The sequence below is a fragment of the Bubalus bubalis genome, chromosome 9 (genome assembly GCF_019923935.1).
Source record: "Bubalus bubalis isolate 160015118507 breed Murrah chromosome 9, NDDB_SH_1, whole genome shotgun sequence".
NCBI classification, from domain to species: domain Eukaryota; kingdom Metazoa; phylum Chordata; class Mammalia; order Artiodactyla; family Bovidae; genus Bubalus; species Bubalus bubalis.
Genome location: NC_059165.1, coordinates 22,178,457 through 22,203,839, shown reverse-complemented (window position 1 = coordinate 22,203,839; position 25,383 = coordinate 22,178,457). Strand labels below are relative to the sequence as shown.

At 38.5% G+C, this 25,383-nt stretch overlaps 1 protein-coding gene across 12 annotated transcripts in view; it reads right to left on the bottom strand.

The window, feature by feature from the left end:
* The window catches only part of MEF2C (myocyte enhancer factor 2C), a 178,286-nt gene extending 175,692 nt beyond the window's left edge, over positions 1-2,594 (bottom strand). For 3 of the 12 annotated variants that reach the window (XM_044947313.2, XM_044947319.2, XM_044947321.2), the window contains exon 1: positions 2,398-2,594. The gene's annotated coding sequence lies outside the window, so the exon portion shown is untranslated. The remainder of the gene's footprint in view (positions 1-2,397) is intronic. The other 9 variants (XM_025292231.3, XM_044947316.2, XM_025292232.3 and 6 more) reach the window with 6 other exon arrangements.
* Between the last annotated feature and the right edge of the window lie 22,789 nt (positions 2,595-25,383).

Sequence of the window (25,383 nt, the reverse complement as noted above, 5' to 3'; positions counted from 1 at the left end):
CTTGGAGAACCAAGATTTTCCCTGTGACCATATAAGGTAAACAAAATGTTTTTCAAATGTCTTTCTGAAAGGGGAAAATAATTATTTTTTCTCCACTAAAAACTGTCCTTAAGATACAAAGATGTATTGCAAATAATGCTTAAAGTGCATGTATTTTAAAATTAAAGTTTTAGGGCATATATGAGTCATTGCAACTTTAAGCCAAGTTTCTAAGACTGATTAAAAGAAACCATCCCCATACATTGTGGGGAGTTGGCATAGGTATTTTTCTGACATGAAAGTTGAAGGTTTATCAGAAAGGACAAACATGTAGTTGCATGTTGAACTAGGAGTTAAAACTTTTTCTTATAATTAAAAGAATTTATCATAGAATTTTAGGTTAAGCCAATAATTTAGGGCAGGGTTAAAATGATAAATTTTAGTTATGTAGAAATATTTGGGCTATACCTAACAATGTTTCTCATAGGTTCAGTCACACTTAAATAATTCACTAAAGTCATAAAAAATAATTTGGAATAAGTTTTTGTGTTGCTTGTACTTAGTGTTAATGACAAATATTATTATAATTATAGCCAATTGTATTGCATATAAAAGTTTAATAAATACAATTCTGAAGTTGACTTAAAAATATATGTTCAGTTTTGCAGTAGTCATCTTTCAAATTGAGTCCTTTCTTTTGAATATAGGATTTAACAGAGCAGATTAAAAAAAATTTATCAAATGCATATTCATTCTTTAAGAGGCTAATGAAGTCATCTAAAATTTTCAGTGACCATGGTTACTCAGGTGCCAAAATCAATATGATGAAGTTGATAAAATATTACATAAAAAGAGCAGTTTGAAACCACAATAAATACATGAATTAAAAAAAAAATAAAATGGACTTTACTTTTCTGAACCACATTCTACATGTAATAATTTATAATGAAAATCAGATCTGAGTTTTGAGATTTCAAAATATCATTTCATTAAAATGTAGATAAGATTATGTTTTAAAAACATTACTTTTTTTGGTGGGGTGAATAATTTCTGGTAGTTTTTTAAACCACACATATTTCATAATTAAACAGCAATTAAATTAATTTGAAAGAGAATGATACATATAAATTTGTAACATACCTGTGTCATCATTGATCTGAATATTGTTTTAGATATAGTGGTCATTAAAAAATATCAGACCTTGTTATTTTTCCACTATGTGACAATGTGTTAAGCATATAGATTGAAAATTATTTATGGGATCATCAGAGTAAAACAGTTGTCTTATAGTATTAATTTATACTGGTAGGAGCATTTCTCTTCTTAAGCACCACCAGTTCTACCCCCCACAGCCCAGAAAATTGATTTTATGCATAATAATTTATAGCATTCTTGATAAATGTATGCATGCATCTTTTACATTCATTAGTCCATGTTGCTTGCAAATATGGAATTTGGTTATTAAAGTGGTTTCATATGTTTACTATGTATAGTCCCTAGCTTTAAGCTCCTGACATGCTTAAATAAATGTTTTCAATTTGCTATAATACAACAATTTGTAGAGAAATGCTGTGAAGCATAGTTAAAAGAATGAGTCCTTGAAATAGAATCACTTTTTAAAAATATGTCCTAACATGTGGTCTCATTTTTCCATATTTTGCATTAATTAAGATCCTATTCTGAAAAAAAAATTTTGCCTAAAGTTTTGAATTCACAAAGTAAAAATACCAAGTATATAAAAGTGCTAATTTTGGAAATCAGTGACGTAAAAACATGCTTTAGTAGTGTATTGTTTATTCTGAAGACTTTCCTCTAAAGAAACTCTTTGTAATGAGAAAATGTTGCCACTTCTATTTGTTAAATATTCTGTGCAATACATGTTTTAAAAATTTATTAAAAATAAAATTAATTTCATATTCTCTCTAATCATATTCCTGTCACATGCACACATAAAATATTCTAGCCCATGAAACTTTTGAAAAGAGCATGTACCATTTCACATTTTAGTTTGGAGATTTATTGAAAAATAACATTTTATTTAGAATGAATAGATTATGACAGAGTTAGATTAAAAAGTGTCAAAATGATATTTATGTATTTATTTGAATAGTCTAGTATCATATATATAATTAATTCTTCATCTTTCAGATACTGAAGAGAGTAATGAGCGAGAATAACATTAAAAATATAAAGTATTTTCTTTAAAAAATAAAAAAACTTTGTTCTTTCTTCTAAAAAACTGTCAAATGGTAACAGCCCTACTTTCTACGCCAGGAAAACCCACTGTTGAGTTAGTTGGCTCTGATTCCAATGGTCTCATCAGCTTTCTGAACGTAGGTACCTCAGCAGTGCCTCTTCCAAGATAACAAAATGAACTTTTAGAGATTAAAAAAATACATTTTGGCAATTGAAACTCACCAGCGCCTTTCTGCTTCTCCAGGAAGTTGTACCCGTCAGCACCTGCTGAGGGCTTTGTTGTCCAAACTCTGACAGGTAAAAAAATTCCTGTAGAATAAAGCCAGACCAGCTGGCTTTGAAGAGAAACCCCCCAGTTTGGGCTGCGTTTGTCTCCTCTCCTTTTCTATGAAGACCCAGGCTTTCCCCCCTTGATCGTCAAGCCGTAAGATGCGTGATCCCTGTGCACAAGTGTCTGGCAGGCCGAGGTGCACCTGTTCCTGTCACTCTGGAGTAAATTTAGCTGTAAAGGTATCACTGACAACCAGACCTTTGTCAGAGCTGGCAAAAGAACACAGAACTGCTGCCCTCCCCCACCCCTTCCAAACCCCTTCGCTGCTCGTTCAAATGGAAAATGTCAAATCGGAAGTCTATCCAAAAATCATTCCTGAAAAAATGAGATTGCTTTCATATGGTAAAAAGTAAGTTTCCTTATTTCACATAGACTTCAAAATTACATTTCCAAGAATAATCCTGGAACAAGACGAGTTTTTGTTCAATTAATTGTGGCTGGAAACTTTTTAATGGAGACCTAGCACACACTTCCTTCATTTCGGGTTATTAAATTGTGTGACGCGTTCAAGTTAGTTGCCATTCTTTGCTGTAGCTCATTTGTTCTTTTCGATCCAAAGAAATATTAGATGGTTAAAACTCATCACATAGGAGGGATTAATCATGCTACCAAAATTAGAAAACATGTAGTTCTGAGAGACTGAATGTCAAAATTGTAGGCTCATAGCACTTAAACGATTGGGACTCGAGGATCCCACTACAATATTTAAAATGGCAGCTAAGGAAACCCTGAGGTGTTTAGGAGTGGGCTAAAGCTAGAGTTCTCTTACTCTTTGATTACGGTAAGGACATTTATCCTTTATGTGAATTTTTTAGATTCACTTCTTTATTGATGCTTCAAGAACAATTCTTTTAGAAGGAAAGGAAAGAGTCAGGCAGTATTCATTGATACATCTGACGTCAATATAGTGGTCAAGATATATAAAGCAGCCCAAGGAGTAATGTGCTTAGCCATGGCATTCAGAGTTTCTGCTTTAATAATTATGATTCCTTCAGTGGTGTTAAAAAGAATTGTGCAAAGTACCTGTTCTCCTGTATTATTGCCGTTTACAAGGGTTGGGTGTGACGAGAAAAATAAATCTAGGTCAAAATCAAAAGTGCTTTGTAAAATAAACAAAGTTCTTATTTACTTACTATGTATAAACAGCCACTCACCAAGCCTCATTTCTCCACAGGGTACCACTTTCAGATAAAAACATAGACCTGAATGGCATCATCCAGTATCCAAGGAAACCATGTAAGTACCTCTCTCACTGTGTACTTCTCTTATTCAGAGTTTAAAAGCTTAGCTGAGTACTGAATAAGTGAGTGTTTTTATTTAATAATTATACGGGAGGCACTTTTTAGGAGCTTGCTAAAAAGAAACAGGTTCTTGATTGTTATGTGCATCATAACAAAACCATTATGTTTTGATCATATTTAATAAAATTATGTGTTTAGTCACAACCTCTCCATCAATTCTCATTTTTAGGTACAAAACAGCTACTCAAAGTCCTAATGAATTGAGAGTTTCCAACTTTTCAAAGACCCATTAGTGTCTGGGAGACAATATTTCAGAGGCCTTCTGCCAGGAGTAGTTACCTAATTGTAATAAAACTTCTTAAGTTTTAAAAATTAAGAAAAATGACTTGGAAAATTGGTATTTTGTTGGTAAACATTTGTAGCAGTTTATTTGGTTTTAGACTTGCTTGGGAAGTGTGCAAGGGAGCAAAGAGATGTTGAGTATTTAAATGACCCAAAGATTCTTGAAAGCAAGTGTAATTTCCAAAATACAAAAATCTATTTGCAGAATGGTTTGGGAGGTTGGCTCAGCATTTTTATTCTTCCTTTTTTTGCCCCCAGGCTAAGGTATATTCTGTGGCTAATTTCAAGGTGCTAAGTAATTTTTTAGGAACTATGGAATCTTCTATGGAAATTTAGTTTCACAACAACATGAAAGATTCATTTCTAAAATAAGTGGATTATTCTATCAAGTATTTCTTTACCTGGACTTTATTATGTTTTTCATATATGACCTTTCTACTTTTAAAATCGAACTATTTTTAATACTAAGTGATTATTCATTACACTTTACTTTTTGATGAAAATACTTAAAAGTATGCTTGTGTAATTACAGACCTCCTTTCTTATCACGTGGATCAACTACATGGTTTAACCAGTCTTTTAAACACAGATGTGTTACTTCTCTCAAGGTTTTCAGGAGTTGTGTTTAAAAGCAGCTGGTTTAGCCCTGTGATTTGGGAGTTTTTCATATTATTTGTATTTACTTCTGTTACTGTTATATTTCTGTCTTTGTTCTGCTGCATGGTTCACTGCTAAGCATGAGTAACAGAGATGATCTCACCAACATTTTTCTCCACTAAATTAGACATACCCTTCACCTGGTCTGAAAACCTGGCTAGGCTGTGAGGTTTTTGTTTAATGCTACTTATGAACTTCACCAGTGTGGAGTTGGAAGCCTGAAGTACTGCACTATCCATCAACTAGGAACACCTTGCCACAAAACACAGGTCAGGCTGCCGCTGGATAAACCTTGAAGCAGACCAGGGTTAGAGCAGATTGTTATAAAGAAAGAAAAATGGAAATTGAAAGGGAAAACTAGCTGATGTTATAATTCCTTATCTAGAGGAAATGGAATTTTTGAAAATTCCATTCTCCGTGTCACAAGAGGAAAAAGAAAATCTACACTGCAGTGCGTACGGCACAACTTTAGTTACATTATAATATGGATTTTCCAGGAAAATCATTTAAATTTGAGAGGTTTAATTCAACCTCCTATACCAAAGGAAAAATGACTTAACAGAAATAAATTGATCTGTCCACATCAGTTCATCGGTAGTGGTCTCTCTAACAAAGACCATCATTATTCAGTAGAAACTTTCTGTGACGATGGTTGTGTTCTCTATTTGCCCTGTCCAGTATGGTAACCAGCAGCCATATGTGTCTGTTGAGCTCTTGAAACATGGCTTGTGCAATGAAGAAGCTGAATTTTAGGTTTTATGTAACTTTAATTACTTTAAATTTAGATAGGCCATATGTGACTAGTGGCTACTGTACTATATTTTGCTTAATCAGAAATTAAAATACCCTCTTGCAAAGAATTTTTAAACCTTTTTAATCCTTTGGTATTCTATCATATAATGTCATTTTTATATTTGCTTTAATATTTGAGTTATCATTGTAGTGAAATTTTTAGAACTTTTCCAGAGATAAATGTTTTTAATAATATTGATGGGAAAATATTATACCATTGTTTTCTAAGCCAGGAGTAGCAGCTTTTGAAATGGCTATTGTAAACAAGACTGTGTCTAAAAAGAAAAACACTTTAATGAAAGTTCTAAATGTTGTTCAGTCGCTCAGTCCTGTCCGATTCTTTGTGACCCCATGGACTGCAGCACACCAGGCTTCCCTGTCCTTCACTATCTCCCAGAGTTTGCTCAAACTCATGTCCATAGAGTCAATGATGCCATCCACCATCTCATCCTCTGTTGCCCCCTTCTCCTCCTGTCTTCAGTCTTTCCCAGCATCAGGGTCTTTTCCAGTGGGTCAGAACTTCGCATCTGGTGGCCAAAGTATTGGAATTTCAGCTTCAGCCTCAGTTCTTCATATTAATATTCACGGTTGACTTCCTTTACGATTGACTGGTTTGATCTCTTTGTTGTCCAAGGGACCCTCAAGAGTCGTCTTCAGCACCACAGTTCAAAAGCATCAATTCTTCAGTGCTCAGCCTTCTTTATGGTCCTTCTTTACATCCATACGTGACTTCTAGAAAAACCACAACTTTGACTATATGGACTTTGGTGGCAAAGTGATGTTTCTGCTTTTTAGTACATTATCTAGACTTGTCATAAATTTCCTTTCAAGGAGCAAGCATCTTTAATTTCATGGCTGCAGTCACCTTCTGCAGTAATTTTGGAGCCTAAGGAAATGAACTCTGTCATTGTTTCCATTTTTTCCCTACCTATTTGCCATGAAATGATGGAAATGGATGCCCTGATCTTAGTTTTTTGAATGTTGAGTTTTAAATCAGCTTTTTCACTCACTCTTTCACCTTCATCAAGAGGCTCTTTAGTTCTTCTTCTCTTTCTGCCATTAGAGTGTTATCTGTATATCTGAGGTTACTGATATTTCTCCTGGCAATCTTGATTTCACCTTGTGATTCTACCAGCCTGGCATTTTACATGATGTACTCTGCATGTAAGTTAAATAAGTGGGGTGACCATATACAACCTTAATGTACTCCTTTTCCAATTGTGAACCAGTCTGTGGTTCCATGTCTGGTTCTGACTGTTGCTTTTTGACCTGCATGCAGGTTTCTCAGGAGGCAGGTAAAATGGTCTGATATTCCCACCTCTTTAAGAATTTTCCAGTTTTTGTGATCCACACAACCAAAGGCTTTGGCATAGTCAATAGAGCAGAAGTAGATGTTTTCCTGGAACTCTCTTGCTTTTTCAGTGATCCAAGCAATTTGATCTCTGGATCCTCTGCCTTTTCTAAATCCAGCTTGTACATCTGAAAGTTCTTGGTTCATGTATTACTGAAGCCTAGCATGAAGGATTTTGAACATCACCTTGCTAGCATGTGAAATTATATGCACAATTGTATGGTAGTTTGAACATTCTTTGGCATTGCCCTTCTTTGGGATTGGAATGAAAACTGACCTTTTCCAGTCCTGTGGTCACTGCTGAGTTTTCCAAATTTGCTGGCATATCGAATGTGGCACTTTAACAGCATCACCTTTTAGGATTTGAAATAGCACAGCTGGAATTCCATTACCTCTACTATCTTTGCTGGTAGTAATGCTTCCTAAGGCCCACTTGACTTCACACCCCAGGATGTTTGGCTCTAGGTGAGTGATCACACCATCATGATTATCCGGATCACTAGGACCTTTCTTATATAGTTCTTCCATGCATTCTTGCCAGTCTCTTCTTAATCTCTTCTGTTTCTGTGATCCCTGTTGTTTCTGTCCTTTATTGTGCCCATCTTTGCATGAAATGTTTCCGTGGTTTCTCTAAGTTTCTTAATGAGATCTCTAGTCTTTCTCATTATGTTGTTTTCCTCTATTTCTCTGCATTGTTTACTTAAGAAGGCCTTCTTGTCTCTCCTTGCTTTTGTTTGGAGCTCTGCATTCAGTTGGGTATATCTTTCCCTTTCTCCCTTTGCTTTGAAGAATTCACTTACAATTTCTGCAATACATCCTTGCATATACTTTCCAAAGTGTAGCCAACCTACAGTTGATTTTGCTTCCAAAGCACACATCAGGTTTTAAATCCACTTGCAAGGCCTTTTCAGACCTTTAGTGAAAATGAACATCAGGATGCATGATGATATTTTAAAAATAGTACTTGTACAATGGTATTATAGACAGAATGATTACCTAAAATACTAAGAATTTAAAATTACATTGATTTTTTTTAAAAAAATCAGCGAACCAACTCATTTCTTGCATATATGTAGCATATTGGTTATTTGTAGGATATTGACTGTGAGGAATTGTTTTAAAACAGAAGACATAGCACTCATCCTCTTAGGAGTTCCATTTATTGGAACTGAACGTATCCTTTTGGAGGGTGGGATTCAGATAAGGTAAAAGAGAGGAGATTTCTTTTTTGGCAGAAAACCTTGGACAAGCTACTCCAAGTATCCTTCCTACTGTCAAGAAAAAAAAAAAAATGAACGAAAGAAAAACAGTTTCTAGATAATACATACTCTCCTCTAACAAATTGTTTGACTTGAGAAAAGAATTTTGGACATCTCCAAAGATTCCTTTCCTCTCACCTCAGAACCCAGAAACCACAAAGCGTGAGCAGCAAGTGGAGTTGCTAAGCAAACAGTAAACACGGGAATGGCCAAACGGAATGGAATGAGCTGTGTTGCAGGGATGCTGTGGGGAGGATGGCAGTCACATGCTCTAGCAGACCTCTCGTAACACCTCCCCTTATTAAAAGAACAGGAAGAAGTAACAACCACATGTATAGACCCAGTTTTCTGGTCTCCTTTGATGTCTTTTGGTGTCTTAGATTAGGTAGTCAACCATTTGTATGCTGTTAGGTCTTCAGAGAGAAGGTCTATCCTTGTTTAAAAGCCAGTGTTCTGTCTGTGTAGAGACGACATGGTCCTCCATGAGAAGATCCGACATATCAGTCTTCAGTGTCCATATAAAATGTCATCTCTGATATCTCTGTGTCTGAGAAATTGTTTTCCTCTGGACTGTGACCTCTGAGCCCTTAGTTACCACCTCAACTGTGTACTTTTTTGGTATGTTTTCAAGTTTATGGACTTCCCTCACAGCTCAGTCAGTAAAGGATCTGCCTGCAATGTAGGAGACCTGGGTTCGATTCCTGGGTTGGCGAGATCCCCTGGAGAAGGAAATGGCAATCCACTCAAGTACTCTTGCCTGGAAAATCCCATGGACAGAGGAGCCTGGTGGGCTACAGTCCATGGGGTCGCAAGAGTCGGACACGACTTAGCGACTAAACCACCACCACCACAAGTTTATTTATCTAATTTGTTATATGAAGGTTCCAAACATATTTTAAAGTAGAGAGAAGGGTATAAACTTGTGTACAGTTACACCTAGCTTCAAGAACTATTGTCTCATAGGCATCTTTGTTTCCTCATATCCCTATTACCACCTCTCATCCCATCCCAAATTATTTTGAAGCCAATGCCAGACATGACATCATCTCATCCTTTAATTTTTCAGTAGCTAGCTTGAAAAGATTAGAACTTTTTCTTTTTAACTGAGAAAATGAACCACATCTAAAAACTAAACCGCACAGAAAAAGTCGATATTTCTTATTGTTATCAAGTAGGTACAATCAATATTCAGATTTTCTCAGTGGTCTCAAGAATTTTTATAATTACTTTTTACTGTTTGAAACAGAATACATATAAGATTCATATATTGCAATTGGTTGATATTTCTCTTCTCTTTCAATGTGTAGGTCTCCCCCCTCTTCCTTATTTGTTGAGAAAACTGAATAGTGCTTGTAGAGCTTTCCATAGTTAGTATTTGCTGATGCATTCCTTTGGACTTGTTTAATAAGATCCTTTGTCCCGTGTCTTTCCTCTTAGTTGGTAATTAAAACTAGGAACTTGACCAGGTTCACTTGGAGAAGGCTGAGCAAAAGCTATTGGTTCTCTGTCTGTGTGAGATGTTAGCAGGTATTGATCATTGCTCAGATCCATTTATTCCTCAGAGCTAAGGAATAACCAGCCTTGGGTAGTTTCCTCACACCTTTGCTCAGATCAGTACTCTGCATCTGAGTACTGATGCAGAGTGGGACTCTGCAGGTTTTAGGAGCGTTGTCTGTGCAGCAGCTCTCTGCCGCATGCTCTGGCCTGGGAACTGTAGCCACCTTGTTCTTCAGTGTGTTCAGATCTGTTTCCTCAATTTGGGGGTTTGTGTCCCTTGAGTTACCATTTCTCTGCCACTTCTAAGAAACCCTCAAGACACTAAGCAGGGAAATCATGAGATTCACCTCCTTGGCTTCTCATCTCTCAGAGATCACTGTTCTTCATTCCCTGATGTCCAGTGTCTTAAAAATCATTGTTTCATATATTTTATCAGAGTTTGATGGTTGTTGTTTTAGGAAGGAGGGTACATCCAGCCCTTCTTAGTCCATCTTGGCTGGATAGGAAGTCTCTGCAATTGTTTCTTTAAATTGTTTGTCTAAAAAAGTTTAACCATAGCTTGTTAAATCAAGGGCTTCCCTTGTGGCTCAATTGGTAAAGAATCTGCCTGCAATGCAGGAGACCTGGTTTCGATCCCTAGGTTGGGAAGATCCCCTAGAGAAGGGAAAGGCTACCCACTCCAGTATTCTGTCCTAGAGAATTCCGTGAACTGTGTAGTCCATGGGGTCGCAAAGAATCAGACACGACTGAGCGACTTTCACTATTAATTCAAACACCATCTTAACATGAAGCTCAATATTTAAAGCAAAGTGAAAAATGTTGGAATTGAAGTGCGCCTGTGTGTGTACTTTGGAACACTGCTGAAGTCTTTAAACTGCCAGTACAACCTCCAGGATCTCTTGCTGACATTTTCCCTCCCAATTAACTATGCTTTTTCCATAAGATGAGCCTTGTTTTATTTCCTGCCATTTAGAAGCGATTTTGAGGTTCTTTTATTCATTCCTTCAGCAAATATTTTGAGTGCCTCCTATGTATTGTGTAAAGTGTGGGAGATCCAGTGAGGAATACAATTCAACCTATCCCCTTAAAAATCTTGCCATTTATTTTCACCCTAAAACTTGGACATGGATATTCATAACAGCTTTATTAGTTAATAGCCCCAAACTGGAAATACCTAAATATCCATAATAGATGAATGGTTAAATGGACAGTGATCTATCCACAGTGTGGAATACTACTTAGCAATAACGAGTATGAACTACTGTTAAGGGCAACAACTTGGATGAACCTCAAGGAACTTGTGTTGAATGAAGAGTTTATCTTAAGCAGATAATTATTGCTTGTTTTCATTAATATAACAGTTAATAAAAACATAATTGTAGAGATGGAGGACAGATTCGTGGTTGCCAGGGGTGAGAGGGCAGAGGAGGGAGTAGGTGTGGAAGTGAAAGGGCAGTGCTGGGAATCGGTGATAATGTAGGGTCTTGATGTAGTAGTGGTTACTCAAAGCTACACGTGTGATAAAGTTACATATAGCTACACACGCACACACACATACACACAAATAAGTGCATATATAACTGGTGAAATCTGAATATGCTTTGTGGATTGTAGCAATGTTAATTATCTGGTTCTGCTATTGTAATTGGGCTTCCCTGGTGGATCAGATGGTAAAGAATCTGCCTGCAGTGTGGGAGACCCGGTTTGATCATTGAGTAGGGAAGATCCCCTGGATAAAGGAATGGCAATCCACTTCAGTATTCTTGCCCAGGAAATTCCATGGACAGAGGAGCCTGGTGGGCTATAGTTCACAGCATCACAGCTGTTATAGTTATGCAAGATTTTAACCCCTGGGGACAGGGGCTGGGGAAGGATACATGCACAGGCACAGGACAGTTCTTTGCACCTTGTTGTGAATTTTTCAGTCAGTTCAGTCGCTCAGTCGTGTCTGACTCTTTGCAACCCCATGAATCGCAGCACGCCAGGCCTCCTGTCCATCACCAATTCCCGGAGTTTACTCAAACTCATGTCCATCGAGTTGGTGATGCCATCCAGCCATCTATGTGAATTTTTAGTTATTGCAAAATCATATGATTTTTCTTAAAAGGGCTTCTCTCGTAGCTCAGTTGGTAAAGAATCCGCCTGCAATGCAGGAGGCCCCGGTTCGATTCCTGGGTCGGGAAGATCCGCTGGAGAAGGGATAGGCTACCCACTCCAGTATTCTTGGGCTTCCCTTGTGGCTCAACTGGTAAAGAATCTGCCTGCAATGCGGGAGGCCTGGGTTTGATCCGTGGGTTGGGAAGATCCCCTGGAGAAGGGAAAAGATACCCACTCCAGTATTCTGGCCTGGAGAATTTCATGGACCGTGTAGTCCATGGGATTGCAAAGAGTCAGACATGACTGAGCAACTTTCACTTTCACTTTCCTTAAAAATCTTACAACTTCGTGGAAGATACAAGAAACAAAATATCCAGTTACAATCAGATCAGATCAGATCATTCGCTCAGTCGTGTCCGACTCTTTGCGACCCCATGAATCGCAGCATGCCAGGCCTCCCTGTCCATCACCAACTCCTGGAGTTCACTCAGACTCACGTCCATCGAGTCAGTGATGCCATCCAGCCATCTCATCCTCTGTCCTCCCCTTCTCCTCCTGCCCCCAATCCCTCCCAGCATCAGAGTCTTTTCCAATGAGTCAACTCTTCGCATGAGGTGGCCAAAGTACTGGAGTTTCAGCTTTAGCATCATTCCTTCCAAAGAAATCCCAGGGCTGATCTCCTTTAGAATGGACTGGTTGGATCTCCTTGCAGTCCAAGAGACTCTCAAGAATCTTCTCCAACACCCACAGTTCAAAAGCATCAATTCTTCGGCGCTCAGCAGTTACAATACATCGTAATAATACTCAGTTAACGGGAAATGCTATGGGGTATGTGTTTGGAGGAATACCTTATTCTTAAGTCCAGAGGCAATGTTTCTGCTGCTCCCGTGTCTCCTGCAACTTCCCAGTCAGGCTCTACTTCTAACTGTGTGTGTGGTCAGCAACAGCCATGTCCGACTCCTTGCTGCCCCATGGACTGTGTACTGCCAGGCTTCTCTCTTTATGGAGTTTTCCAGGTAAGAATACTGGAGTGGGTTGCCACTTTCCACTCCAGGGGATCTTCCTGACTCGGATTGAACCCACATCTCGTGTGTCTCCTGCATTGGCAGGCGGATTCTTTACCATTGTTCCATCAGGGAAGTCATTTCTATCTGAGGGACATGTATAAGTGGTAAGGGACTTGCAGAAGGCTTGTGAGTAACCTTCCTCCACCCTCACCACACAGAATGATGTGCCGTACTCATTAAGACCTCAGCAAAATATCTTCACCATACAAGGCAAACATTTTATAAGATTGAGCGTGTATAAAGTAACAGGAATCTCATGTTCTCACGACATGTTCAAATGGAAGTTCAAAAACCTATTCCAGATTTAAATATCAATGAGTTTTGGATTACACACAGCTTTGGCTCGTCTGAGACCCTGTTCTGCCATCAACCCGCATCAGCTAAAGCTTGACTGTGACCTGTTTAGAAATAACCTTTGTGTGTCATGACGAACACAGAGCTGCAGCGGGTTTTGTACATACGTTGTCACTTGTTACTGCAATGTATTTTAAATCAGTGACAGATTGTCAAATCTTTTGCATTTTCAAAAGTTATAAAAGTTTTTACCCCTTGAAACTAAGTAGAATGTATATATTATTTCTATATGTTGGGGGGTGTATTTTGGTTTTACTCCTATTTAGTAGGAAGCACTAGAAAAGCTACTCAGTGTCAATTTATAGTCTTGTCAAATTGTGACAACTCAGTTGTCTTAGAATTTTTGCCAGGATGTGCCTCTATTTCACAGATCCAGATACGGTGGGCTTACAACGTATGAACTAGAAATATTACGGTATTATTTGTCTCTGTTGCTGTACCAGCAACTCACCCCTCCTCTCTCAGTGTGAAGAAGACCTTCCTGGAGTTGCTCTTGGACTAAGGAAGGTGTCTGAGTCTGTGCCTGTGTGTGTTACAGGAATATTCCCTGGGTAGCAAACATCTGTAGGCTTTTTAATCCAATCTGAGTCTCCCTGAAATAGGGTCTCACGGTGCACAGATAGGCAGCTTTGTCTATGAACATAGCAGCCAACGTGAAATTTCCTACATCTACTCTGGGAAATTCACACTTAGTTCTATCTTTTGAACTCATTCTTCTTTAAAAAAAAAAAAAAGAATTGATGAAGCAGTGGAGTTTTGATCCATCTTTTTTTCAAATTTTCCTAAGATAGAAATAATACATTTTTGAGTTAACAGGTCATTTATTATCGATCAGATCCTGAGATTTTTTTTCTTATTTTTTTTTTGTGGTAGCCAATTGCGTACTACTTTTTGACATTTAATTAATTTTGATTTTCTGAAATAAAAACCTGTTATTTGTGTGCTAAATCCTTTAAAACTGTTTAAGAAAACAGACAAGACTATGTCAATAGTACAGCTGAATATTTCTTTCTTGTTTTCTGGTAATCTGTGCCAACTGGATGGTCCTGAGTTTTATATAACCATGATCTTTTCTGTATCCTATCATATCTCTGTATATCTTAGAAAATTATTACTAATTCTTATTTATTTCTTTAAAATGTACTTATAAGGACTCTTAAGGTTGCATAACATTCCACATGTTATGTGCTTTTCCTGCAACCTTAAGATTCTACCATGTTAGTCTGGTTCTATAATACTATTAAATAATATTATAAGCATTTTTCTTGGAGAGGAATAGGGATTAACAGGAAGCAGTGGCTTTTTCATAGATTTGGGAAGCTCTGAAATGTTTTTTTTCTAGGCAGCTTAAATATCCCTGAAACATTAATTTTGGAATAAGAGTTGCATAAGCACCAGTGTAATTCCTCCACTTTATAAAGAGAGGCACCGCCACCATCTGCCTTCCTTGCCCTGCGTGTGCCTGAACAAAATTGAGCTGAATGTACTGGCTCCCACCTGTACCCAAGCCCGTCAGTGCCTGGACCAAACCCAACGACAATAGGAAGCATATTTAGAGCCTTTGACTGTTTCTCCCTCAGTGGGTACATCTGGTGCCCAACAACAGCTGCTAGTCTCACTGCTCATTCCCAGCTCAAATCTCTGTAGTCCGGTGGATCCTGGAGCCCTGACTCTGAAGCTGGCCCCAGGGGCCCGCCTGGCTTCATGGTTACAGAAACTATCCCCTTTTCTCTCTTTACAGGTCTATGTCTCTGCTAGTTCTTCTTGGATCTTTGGATGCTGTCTCTTCACTTCCCACTGTAGTGTCTTACAGAATATGATCAGATCTGAAATGACCACTCCTCGGCTGATTTCTAGGTATCCAGGTAGTGGCTCCTTCCTCTGCCTGATTTGATACCAAGTTACTGGACTACAGTCCATAGGGGTCTCAAAGGGTCAGATACGACCCAAGTGCCTTAGTACGTGAGCACTCACAGCTGCAGATGACTTCAGCACTTGCTGTACCCTTTGAATATTATGCCTGTCTATCTCACTGACCCTTGGGGGGCAGCCTTGGATGAGGCCAGTGCTGCATTTATGATCCCAAATGTGAGAACTGGCGCAGTATGGCCAAACAGCCATTCTGCCTCACACCTGTAACTGGGAGAAGGACCACCGGCATCATGTGTCTCTGGAGAGTGGCCTCTCACTGACAACACCATAGTCAGAGGCTCACTCGCTTTCTTTTCTTTTTTCCCATGTTTATTTATGTATTTTATTTGGCTGCATCGGGTCTTAGTTGTGGCACATGGGGTCTTTCTCTGCAGTGCACAGACTCTAGTTGTGCTGCAGGTTTGGTTGCTTCAAAGCATTTGAGATCTTAGTTCCCCGACCAGGGATTGAACCCTCGTCCTCTGCATTGCAAGGAAGACTCTTAACTACTGGACCACCAAGGACGTCCCTCACCCACTTTCTTATTTGCTATTTAACTCTTCCTAGTTCCAAAAGCTTTTTCATAACTTCACAATAAGATGATTACCATAAAGAACGGAACTGAGGCAAGTAAGAAAAAAGTGGTAGGATTAAACTGAACCAGAAAATCTAGTCCCTGCTGCAAAATAGCCTGGAGTTGAGTAACTTGACTTTTAGACTTAAGCTTTCTGCCAGTCAGATAAAAGGGAGGTGTAAAATTGATACATTTTGGGGAAGAATGCATTTTCATTATATAAAATTTTTGTATCTGATTATCATATTAAAATACTAGTGCATGCTGCTGAATTTTAATCCTTCCTTTCTAGCATGATATACTTCAGAAAATTATTCTTCTTCAAAATGCCTTTAGATGAGCACTGTTCAGTAACTTTCTAGTATCCACAGTATAAAGTGCAGAGATACATGTGAAAATAATGATATACATATGCTGCTCAATATATTCAAAAATATTATCTCAACAGGTAATAACTATAAAGTTATCAGTATATTTTCTTCTGTAAGTAAGTCTTTCAAGTCCAGTATATATTTCACACTTACAGCATTAACTCGGTTTGGACTGGTCATAGTCGAGTGCTCACTAGCCACTTGTGGGTTAGTGGGGTAGTGGTAGAAGGGGCCAGTCTTTGTTGTAATATCCTTGTGATAATTTCAGTCTTGGGATTTCTCAGCTACAGTTTCATCAGGAACCTCGTAAGGCAAATTCTTCAGTGTTCCTTGTACTGAGTGATCATTAATCTGGAAGTTATCCTTTTACGTGGCCAAAACAAATTGATAAGAAGAACAAATACAGTCAGTCATTATCAAGAAAGTGAATAACATGCTTTGAATACTTATGGACCCTCACTTTCAATCCCTCATCACTAGTGAATGTGCTAATTTATGTTATCTGGGAGATTCTCTTGATCTATTTGTATACCACCTGTTTCCTTAAGACTTCCATGATTTCAAGAGTTTTCTCTTCTAGGGTTCCAGCAGGAATTAGTTGGTATATTTTCCAGTGATATTCATGGCCTTTTGCTTGGCATACAGTTTCTGGTTAATTTCTTTGTTAGCCCCTGGTGAAGAACTGAGACTTGTTGACTGTCCTCCTCTCCTTCCATTTGCTGCATGGAGTAAAGTGTGCTCAGTAATTCTTGTTGAATGAATGCATATGTGTCTTCTCCTCTGACTTATGGTCTGGAAAGCAGGGGCACGCTTTTGACTCCTTTGTTGTATTTGTAGCAAAGTGTGGGGCATGTGCTTGATGCTTGATGAATTCTTGCTGACTGGACCCGGGACTCATCATTGGCCTTCCTAGTGTTGGTCCAAAACTGTATCCTCAAACTGTTAAATTACATTCCCTGAAAAGAAAATCATTGTTTTCATTTGGAGGAAGAAATACAAACACACATCACCAACCTTCCTTGCTGGTTCATAACTGACTCTATGAAAAAGGAAAGAATTAATGGAGAGACTGACACTAACTTTAGTTGAATGCCAACGAAGTAGAATATATAGTTTTTGCCAGAAGGAAAAGTAGGGCTCTTCTTAAAATTTATTTTTAATTCAAGTAGAACTCTCATTGTAGGTGCTAAGCGTTATGATGAAAGAATATAGTCTCTGCATATTTGAGTCATTCATTCTTTTATCTGTTAGACACTGAACACCTGTTATAATTGAGAAATTGTGTTAGGCACAGGGGATAAAAACCAAAACATTCTGACCCTCAGGTTGCTCCCATTTTAGTCGGCGAACCAGAACACTCCAAAGACCTTTTTAAACCATTTTTAAATGTAGAGCAAGCTAGCTACTAATGGGAAAAAGATTCAGTAAATCTAATTTTCACTCTGTTTTTCCTTCAGTGGTGTTGGCTAATAAGTATTTTTAGAATAAATGTGTATATAGTGGTTTGTTTTTTAAGATGTTACATTATTTGGCATTTATTATATTTTATTTATTTCTTTGATTGATTAATTGCAGTTAAATTACCTTAGCATGCTAGAACAGATTTTACAGATTTTGACATATGATTAAATAGCATAAAGCATAACTAATGTGGTTTTTAGTGGCATGCTATGTATTAAAGCATAAAATTTAAACACACACTTCATCGGGAATTTCTGCAGTTACAGTGAATTAGAAAGATTTAGATACTGGAACTCTCCCCTACTGCTCCATGCCTTAAGGGAGGGGCAAGAATTTTATAATTAAGATTATTATAGAAGAGTATCCTGACATAACTGATTGACTTTAGTGATGTGCCTTGAAAGTTCAAATTCAAGGTGTGCACTTATTTCAGTCAGCTGATTCTGAATGTTTAAATAAGAAATACTATTTCTGGGTATTCTGAATAACTCGTTGTACATTTATTCCTAATAGTGAGCATTTGGACTAATGATGGATTACTAATGAGCATGTAAATGTACCACCTGATTACATTAATATATGATCTTTCATGACGAGGTCTGAAATGAACATTTCTAATATGTATTTCTTTTCCCCAAATAGGCACTGTGGTGTATACTGAGCAGGACCGAGACAAGGGTGTTTTTCTTAAGAGCCACTGATTTAGTCAATTATCAAAAATCACATTATAATAAATGCTGTTCTAAGAATTTTGATTAACCTTTAAATAAATGTTACTGTGAAAAAAAAAAAAAACCCTGCCAAATGTGTTAATAATAAATTGTGAAGTGGTAGTAATTGCAAGTATGGCTTTATAGATAATATAGTTAATTGATACCACCCTCTCAAACATATATAGCACATCAGCTGCTACGAGGCAGTGTGATAGCGATCGTGTCTATGGCGTTTTTGATGCATTAAGGATGATATGAGCAAAATGGAAACTTAGAGTGCTCATCAGGGTCATTCTCTCATGGACATCTGATGCCCATGGTCAAGTAAATTTTTAATGACACATAGTCACTACACACCTTTCAGCCTTCTGAAGAGGTAAGTGTGCATTGATCTGTCCTAATTAGCCTTGCAGAGTACTTCAGACATTCTTGTGTGAACACTATTATTTAATAAAATGGGGGCTGTTTTTTTTTTTTTCCCAGAAGCTCAGCACTTGCGCCTTGGATGGCTGTACTGTTGCTGGTTTGTTTTTTCTTAAACTCAAGTCTTAACGTTCATTCTTGTCTTTTGTCTAGCAATGTAGTATCAATGCAGCTGCATAAAAAAGTAAGCAAAACTAAGGAATGGTTCTGATTTTGAAGGTTTGTTGCTATTATAAGAAACCCATAAAGCACACATCCATTCCTTTCCTAATGTATAGGGTGCTGACTGCATAAAATTGCTTGAAGAGACATTAAGGATATACAGGCGATTCTGTTGAGGTGTGCAGTGGGATGCTTTTATGTTTGGCAATAAAGGTGGCCCTGGAATATCTGATTTGCAAAATAAAAGGTAGCCAAAGTAATTTGCAGTTGTTCTAGATTGAAACTTTAGGGACATCTTATTTTTAAAAGGAGTTTACTTTTCCTTGGAGTCTGGAGTCTATAAACAAGAATCCGGAGTTTGCTTAGTGTTGGAGTCAGTCAGTCAGTTCAGTGCAGTTCAGTCGCTCAGTCGTGTCCGACTCTTTGCGACCCCGTGAATCGCAGCATGCCAGGCCTCCCTGTCCATCACCAACTCCCGGAGTTCACTCAAGCGTTGTCTATTATTACCTCATAGGATTTGAAGGTAGGGGAATTTCTAATGTAGATGCTTCTTATGCTTGTGGTAGTATTTGGTTCCAAATGGGATACAGACCTATCCCAGGGATAAAGTCTACAGTCAGAACTTCTTAGAGGCATGAATATCACTTGATAGATGTGGTTCACTGGTTATTGGATTATTTTTTCTTAAGAAAATGGAACAAGAGTAGGCTCCTGTTGAGCTGTAGGGCTGGTCATTGACGACAATGTTTGGGGTTGCCCTTGTCTGCAAGGAAATCAGGCATCTCTTCTTGCTGTTTCATGACCACAGAGTTGGCTATCAGACACCTCAAATGCCTCCTTTACCTGTTTGCTGAAACCTGGAGTTGCACAGAGATGAAAATTTGAGGGTTTTACAAATATCCCTTGAAATGTTAACACTTCATATAAGCCAGACCCATAGAACTCAGAGTGAGCGAGCTTACCAGCTCTTTCTGGAGAATAGGATTTTGAAAGTGGGGTGGCTAAAAAAAATGAGGACACTGAGTAGCAAGGGTGTAAGAGGAAGTGCCTTGTGAGCTTAGTAGGGCAAGATAAAAGGCCAGGTGGGAGGAGGATTAGAACAGAAGAGGACAAGATTTGCTTTGTCTGCCCTATAGGAAAGCTCTGAAAATGTCATACTTTCTAATTACAGTTTTAAAGCACTTTTAAAAATCCTAGTTTAAAACTAGATTTGTTTTCAGTTTTCTTAGGTATAAAATTTATGATTTCATTGCTGTCACATGTTTTCTTTGAATTACTTAGTTCAGGTATTTCAGTTCAGTTGCTCAGTCGTGTTCTACTCCTTGTGGCCCCGTGGACTGCCAGGCCTCCCTGTCCATCACCTACTCCCGGAGTTTACTCAAACTCATGTCCATTGAGTCGGTGATGCCATCCAACCATCTCATCCTCTGTCATCCCCTTTGCCTCCCACCTTCAGTCTTTCCCAGCATCAGGGTCTTTTCAAATGAGTCAGTTCTTTGCATCAGGTGGCCAAAGTATTGGAGTTTCAGTTTCAACATCAGGTATTTAAGAAACATTTATTGCATAACTGTTATGGGCTAGATAGTATGTTGGAGGCTAAGGAAAACAGATGATTCTCGTCTATCATGTTTCTGTCAGTTACTATGTTTTAGACTATCGGTAACAGAAAACCCAACTTCAAATGGCTTTAGGAATAAGAAAATTTGTTGGCCCCACCACTGAAAGTCCAGCGGTAGGGTGGAATTCAGGAACATTCTAATCTAGTAGTTTTGACTTAATTTTCCTTTCATCCTTTTTCCTTACCTTCTTGGTGAAACAGCTTCATCAGGGGCTAGTACCAAGACAGCTATCAAGCAAGAGGGGCTACTTCTGAGTCTTTCTAGAAGAGTTAGAAAGGCTTTCCCAAGAACTTCAAAGAAATCTTGTCTTGGATTTTATTAGCTCCAAGAGGCCAAGCCTTTGCAGGCAATTACAGGACTGGTGGTTATGGCTATATATGGGTTTTGTGGGAGCATTGGTGGGGTGGGGAGTGTGGGAGGATTTTCATTCTAGACTGATGGAGATGAGGGATTCAGGAAAGGATTTCTTGAAGAGATGTTGCCCAAACTAAATCCAGGAGGATGAGAAGGAACAAGGCGGTGGAGAGGGTATGCAGAAAATGAGGGACATGGGTGCAAAGACATAGATGTGAGAGAGTGCATTGTACAAAAGCAACTCCCTTATTCATTCCTCAAGTCTCAGCTTCACCTTATCTTGCAGGAGAGGTTTAACAGAGCCTTGTGTGGTCCCCTTCTTACCTGTACTTAGCCCATCTTAACCACTCACCACGCTTCACTGTTATTTGCTCACTGCCTATTCTTCTCTACTAGACTCTGTGAGGGCAGAGTCCATGCCTGTCTAACTGCACGTCTATTCCTGGTGCCTAGCATGTTGCCTGGCATCATAGGGAGCTAGTAAGTGCTTGTTAAATGTACAAATGAATCAGTGATCTGTTATTCTTTTATTAAGGGCTTCCCAGGTGGTGCTAGTGGTAAAGAACCCGCCTGCCAATGCAGGAGAAGGTAAGAGACATGGGTTTGATCCTTGTGTCGGGAAGATCCCCTGGAGGAAGGGATGGTAATCCACTCCAGTATTCTTGCCTGGAGAATCCTATGGACAGAGGAGCTTGGCGGGCTGCAGTCCATAGGATCACAAAAAATCAGATGCGACTGAAGCAACTTAGCATGCATGCACATATTCTTTTATTAAATGACAGAATTTGGACCTCTTCATTTCTACATTGATAAGAATGGTAATAACATTTATGGTCCTGATTAGGTTTCTTATAAATAGTCATGAAATGTGGGCAGTGAAACATGAGTCTTGCGGATTCTGGGAAGTTTTTTGACTCTGATATGATGAACTAGTCTGGATAGGATTTTTCTCAAGCATAGTTACGCATATCTATACACTGCACAGTTCCAGAATAGGATGAGACCATAAAAGTCAATGAGACTCATGTGTTGGATGAGTCTTTGTTTATTGGAATGCTGTCTTTCCTCATCACATTCTTAAAAGGTAAACCCATATGATAAAATTCCAGCTCAGGTGACTTTCTGATGTTTCTTTTAGTTTTATGATTTTAGAAGCTTCTAATTAAATGATTGGAGAAGGCAATGGCAACCCACTCCAGTACTCTTGCCTGGAAAATCCCATGGATGGAGGAGCCTGGTGGGCTGCACTCCATGGGGTCGCAAAGAGTCAGACACGACTGAGCGACTTCACTTTCACTTTTCACTTTCATATATGATTTTATTGATATTAACCAGAAATTACCTTTCTGTCTGTTCTTTGATGTGTAATATACTAGTAGTGGACCATGGAGTTGGGGAAAGATTTTGCTGGATTCTACTATACTGCATTTTCCATTTGAAGTTTTAAAGTAAGCTTTGTATATTGAAATAAATTAATGAAAAGATGCTTTTGGATAGTGTGTATAGAGTACTTGCTGCTCATTATCACCAGTATTATAATTTATAAATATAAAGCACCAACTATTGAATATCTGAAATGCTTAACTTGGAGAAAAAGAATGTAATAATAATATATAATAATATTGATATCTCATATTGAAATCTAACCCCCCATTCTATTTGTGATGTTAAGGATTTTTTGCAGTGGGCTAGTGAGTCTCTAAAGATCTCTATGGCAAATTCTAGATGTTTTGCCAGAGTTTGTCACAAGTCTGTTTTGTGTAGTCTTTCTAAATACTTTTAAATGTACCTGCAAGTTTGAAGTCTCTTAATTTAATGAATTCCTTATGATATCAACTAGACAGGATTGCTTTATTGATTAAGACCTCTTTAAAAAGTTTATTTAGCTTTTTCTAAGTTATAAAAACTGTTTTAAACATGGAAACCACTGTTCTATTAATTATAAATAATTTTTACACATTTTCACCCAACCTGTAATATATTTCAGACAGTTCCCATTAGAAGACATTTTTGAGCAGTTTATGGACTTATAACCCCAAATTTCTGCTTTCTGGAAGAAATTACTTTGGGGGGCAATTAATAACAATAAGAATTGCAAAAATGCTCCCACTTAATACCAGTCCATTCTAAAGGAGCTCAGCCCTGCGTGTTCTTTGGAAGGAATGATGTTAAAGCTGAAACTCCAGTACTTTGGCCACCTTGTGCGAAGAGTTGACTCATTGGAAAAGACTCTGATGCTGGGAGGGATTGGGGGCAGGAGGAGAAGGGGACGACAGAGGATGAGATGGCTGGACGACAGAGGATGAGATGGCTGGACGGCATCACTGACTTGATGGACGTGAGTTTGAGTGAACTCCGGGAGTTGGTGATGGACAGGGAGGCCTGGCGTGCTGCGATTCATGGGGTCGCAAAGAGTTGGACACAACTGAACGACTGAACTGAACTGAACTGAATGCCTTATTTAGTGTTATCATCAAAGATAACATTTTCCTTTATATTAATATCACATTCCTGTAATATTAATAAGTTCTTCATTGTTAGGAAAAATTAGCTTTTTAAGGTACATTATGGTTCTACAGTTATATGTAAGAAATAGAAAGAACTGTGTAATTAATGGACACTGCAAATGATTTATAAGTTTCCTATGTAATTGTGACAGGTGAACACATATTCTCTAATTGAAGGAAGCAAAGGAGACGAATAACCTTCTCTATCACAAAGTATGGTTGGTTGGGACACCCTCTGCTTTGAGACCCTGAGAAGGAAAAGAAAATAACCTTTGTTGAGAAGTTTTTTGGAGGTTCTGCTGTTTGGGGTAGAACAACAGGACTGGTGGGCTTCCCCCGTGGCTCAGTGGTAAAGAATCATCCTGCAAAGCAGGAGCCGCAGATTTGATCCCTGGGTTGGGAAGATCCCCTGGAGGAAGGCATGGCAGCCCCCTCTGGTATTCTTGCCTGGAGAATTCCATGGGCAGAGGAGCCTGGCGGGCTACAGTACACAGGGTCGCAAAGAATTAGACATGACTAGAGTGACTTTGTATGCACGCATGCAAATCTTTGGTAGAAATCTTTGAAAAGTATCTGGTTCGTGTTTCCCCTTCTTCTACTGAGAAGAAGACTGGGCTTAGTGAAGTTAAGCCACTTGCCCAGAGCCTTGCAGCGAATGAGCCTGCAGAGGAGCCTGGGCTAGTACTGGTGTCTCCTGCCCTCAGACTTATGGATGTGCTTTGCACAGCGTCAGGCTGCTCTCTTGGACTCTTCAATGTGAAAGAAATTTAACCACATGTGAGAAGCAAAATCCTTTTGCATGAATTCATTAATAAAAACATTACGGTGGTTTTGCAGTTTCACAGAGTGGAGCTTTACTGACTTCAGGAAGTGAAGGAGTTAAGCTCCCCAAATACTAAATGAAATCTACTCATAATTTTTTAAAAAAGCAAAACTTATTTAGGAAACTTTTCCTAAGTTCACCAGAAGCCCAGGCTCCTCTTGGAAAGAAAGCAGGTTGAGGCTGTTGAAGCTCAGCTGTGCATTGTGTTTTTCTCCTCCGAGAGCTTGGGAGATTGGCATTACTCCGCAACAGTTTCACAGCCCGCAGTCATTTAATGCCTCTTCTTGTGAGGCCAAGATTCCACGCCCAAGTGCATTTAGTAGGTCAGTACAGTAATTTTAAATGTCTTTCTTTCAATCTTTTGCCATCGTCAATTATACCTTTCCACCCTACTATTTGTGTAATTTTCTTCTGTCTGAAGTCTCTTTACTGTTGTTCTCTATTGCACAGCATGACAAATTACCCATCAAGCCATATCTTTTCAGCCCAGAAATGCGCAATAACACGGAGTCATGGCATTATCGCATGTTGTGCACTTTATTTCCTCACAGTTCATTCAAGTGTGTCACTTTATTTTCCTGGCTTCCTTTTGTCATCACGGAGATTAACCATTTTATCCTTCCTAAACTTTAGAAACAATTAGAATTTCATGATAGTGGAAGCTGAGAGTGAATGCTTGCTCAGTACTATATGGAGTATACTTTTCATATTATCAGTGGCAAAATTAAAGCCATGAATCCTGAGCCCTTTCGAAGGAGAGACTTCAGAGGTTATTATACAGCTGAGTAACCCTGGCTCTGTACAAGAGAATTATTTGAGCCTGTGGCCACCAAACATATTAACTGTAAGAAACCATTTAGCCTGACATTGAGTACCTGATTCTTCTGTTCTCCTGCGAATTATGAAACTCTCGGGGGCCCGTGTGTTCTGTACACAAAATCTTTTTTTCCTCTTAGCTTTGGCTAACTACCAGTAGTGTATAGTGTGCAATGAGATACAATAGACATTGCAAGTATGTGTTAGAAAATCAATTGGTATTGATGCTATAATCAGCAGGGCTGCAGCTGGTATGTAGACACATCATTGGAAATGGTGATTAAGATCATATTCAAAAGCATTCAGAAAAACCCACAACATTTAGATCACTGTTCAGATAGATTGCTGTTTTATTGGGACAGACGAGTTGGACAGCTCGTGGTATTCCTAGATGCTTCTAAGATGTTTTTTAACTTAATATATTTTATATGTTAAATTTGTATTTTAAATGTTATATTTATAGTATACAGGATAGTGGTTGTTGGT